The 3000-nt window shown below is 49.4% G+C and overlaps 1 non-coding gene across 1 annotated transcript; it reads left to right on the top strand.

Moving 5' to 3' along the window:
* Window positions 1–1215: 1215 nt before the first annotated feature.
* trnas-uga (transfer RNA serine (anticodon UGA)) lies at window positions 1216–1297 on the top strand. Its single transcript has one exon. It is a non-coding gene; the product is annotated as a tRNA-Ser (tRNA).
* Window positions 1298–3000: the final 1703 nt, after the last annotated feature.

Below are 3000 nucleotides of genomic sequence, written 5' to 3'. Positions count from 1 at the left end.
GTGAAGGGGTGCAGTTTATTTACAGTAACTGGGTGAAGGGGTGCAGTTTATCCACAGTAACTGTGTGAAGGGGTGCAGCTTATTTGCAGTAACTGTGTGAAGGGGTGCAGCTTATTTACAGTAACTGTGTGAAGGGTGCAGTTTATCCACAGTAACTGTGTGAAGGGGTGCAGCTTATTTACAGTAACTGGGTGAGGGGTGCAGTTTATCCACAGTAACTGTGTGAAGGGTGCAGTTTATCCACAGTAACTGTGTGAAGGGGTGCAGCTTATTTACAGTAACTGTGTGAAGGGGTGCAGCTTATTTACAGTAACTGTGTGAAGGGTGCCGTTTATCCACAGTAACTGTGTGAAGGGGTGCAGCTTATTTGCAGTAACTGGGTGAAGGGTGCAGTTTACCCACAGTAACTGGGTGAAGGGGTGCAGCTTATTTACAGTAACTGGGTGAGGGGGTGCAGTTTATCCACAGTAACTGTGTGAAGGGGTGCAGCTTATTTACAGTAACTGTGTGAAGGGGTGCAGCTTATTTACAGTAACTGTGTGAAGGGTGCCGTTTACCCACAGTAACTGTGTGAAGGGGTGCAGCTTATTTACAGTAACTGTGTGAAGGGGTGCAGCTTATTTACAGTAACTGTGTGAAGGGTGCCGTTTATCCACAGTAACTGTGTGAAGGGGTGCAGCTTATTTGCAGTAACTGGGTGAAGGGTGCCGTTTATCCACAGTAACTGGGTGAAGGGGTGCAGCTTATTTACAGTAACTGTGTGAAGGGGTGCAGCTTATTTGCAGTAACTGGGTGAAGGGGTGCAGCTTATTTACAGTAACTGTGTGAAGGGGTGCAGCTTATTTGCAGTAACTGGGTGAAGGGGTGCAGCTTATTTACAGTAACTGTGTGAAGGGTGCAGTTTACCCACAGTAACTGTGTGAAGGGGTGCAGCTTATTTGCAGTAACTGGGTGAAGGGTGCAGTTTACCCACAGTAACTGGGTGAAGGGGTGCAGCTTATTTGCAGTAACTGGGTGAAGGGTGCAGTTTATCCACAGTAACTGGGTGAAGGGGTGGACAGGGTGTCTGGCTCAGATGCTCTGGGTTCCAGCCCCCAGCTGCAGTGGACTCTGCAGGAGAATGTGAACAGCTGACTGGGAGTATGAGATGAAGCAGCCTCCTGCACGGTGCTGCCATGCCTGGTGAAATCCTTCCTCTGTCACTTTCCTCACGTAGCAGCGATGGCCGAGTGGTTAAGGCGTTGGACTTGAAATCCAATGGGGTCTCCCCGCGCAGGTTCGAACCCTGCTCGCTGCGAACTGGTGTTTTATTTTCTACCTTTTGGAATAAGAACATTCGAGCCGCAAACTCTCTCGCTCGGCAGCGTTGGCGAAACGTGAATCTCAGCCTGAGTTCCTGCTGCAGATTTATTGCACGGCCGCCCGCAATGTTTGCCTCACTCCGGGGTTGTGGAAATTATTAATTCTTAACTTGGTTCCATTTCAGGTGCACTCAACTTCAACCCAGTTTCAGGAAATGTGTAATTTCAGGACAATATTAAGCTCCCAGTTTATTTGAGGAGATAATGCACCCCGTCAGTTTAAGTCTCTGCCAAATACACATTGCACATTCACAATTGGAGTCACTCTATACGGCATTGCATTGTGCATTTATAGGGTCCTTGTACTGATTAGGGCAACAGGAATGTTTACACCCTGTCTGTGCTAGTGTTTGCTCGTCTCCCTCAACAACATTTCTCGCTGTGAAATATTTTTTAAACTAGGAGACAGCACAGATCAGGAGCTCAGTGCAAATCCAGGACTAGACACTCGAGCCGAATGGATTCCTTGGATCCTATTCCTTGGATGCTGCCTGACCTGCAGCACTTTAACCAGCAACACATTTTCAGCTCTGATCTCCAGCATCTGCAGACCTCATTTTTTTTACCCGAGTGGACTCCAGCTTCAGCCCCTCACACTCCAATCATTGGTTACTTCTCATGTCCATCATTGCACCGCCCCCACCCCGCACCAATCGGTATTCCTCCCGTTACCTGATTGGATGATTCCTGGCCGTCAATCAAACAGCTAAATGAACTGCAGCGAGAAATGCTGAGCATGATTTGAAATTAAAACTAGCAATCCCATTCCTGTCTAAACCGAGTGATGAGGGTTGTAGTTGCTAAGGGAAGGATAGTGAACTGGTCATTCACTGACGCCTTGGAGGTTTCGTGCTATAGGGAGAAGCTGAACGGGCTGGGGCTATTTTCAAGGCAGGAGTGAGGACTGCAGATGCTGGAGGTCAGAGTCAGGCTTAGAGTGGTGCTGGAAAAACACAGCATCCAAGGAGCAGGAACATCGACATTTCGGGCAAAAGCCCTACATCAGGAATACAGGCAGAGAGCCTGAAGGGTGAAGAGATAAATGAGAGGGGTGTGGGGCTGGGGAGTAGGTAGCCAAGAGTACAATAGGTGGATGGAGGTGACAGGTCAGAGGGGAGGGTGGAGCGGATTGTGGGAAGGGAGATTGACAGGTAGGACAGGTCATGAGAATGGTGCTGAGCTGGAAGGTTGGAACTAGGGTGAGGTGGGGAGAGGGGAATTGAGGAAACTGATGAAGTCCACATTGATGCCCTGGGGTTGAAATGTTCCAAGGCTGAAGATGAGACGTTCTTCCTCCAGGCGTCTGGTGGTGAGGGAGCGGCGGTGGAGGAGGCCCAGGACCTGCATGTCCTCGACTGAGTGGGAGGGGGAGTTGAAATGTTGGGCCACAGGGTGCTGGGGTTGATTGGTGCGGGTGTCCCAGAGATATTCCCTGAAGCGCTCTGCGAGGAGCCGTCCAGTTTCCCCAAAGTAGAGGCTATTTTCTCTTGAGCGTCTGAAGCTGAGGAGTGACTTGATAGAGGGTTATAATATGATTAGGGGCATAGAGAGGGTGAATAGCCAAAGTCCTTTCCCCAGGGTAGGAGAGTTCAAATTCAGAGGACACAGGTTTAAGGTGAGAGGTTTAAAAGGGACCTGG

This window comes from Hemiscyllium ocellatum, chromosome 22, assembly GCF_020745735.1.
Source record: "Hemiscyllium ocellatum isolate sHemOce1 chromosome 22, sHemOce1.pat.X.cur, whole genome shotgun sequence".
NCBI lineage: Eukaryota > Metazoa > Chordata > Chondrichthyes > Orectolobiformes > Hemiscylliidae > Hemiscyllium > Hemiscyllium ocellatum.
This window is presented reverse-complemented; position numbering and strand designations above follow the sequence as displayed.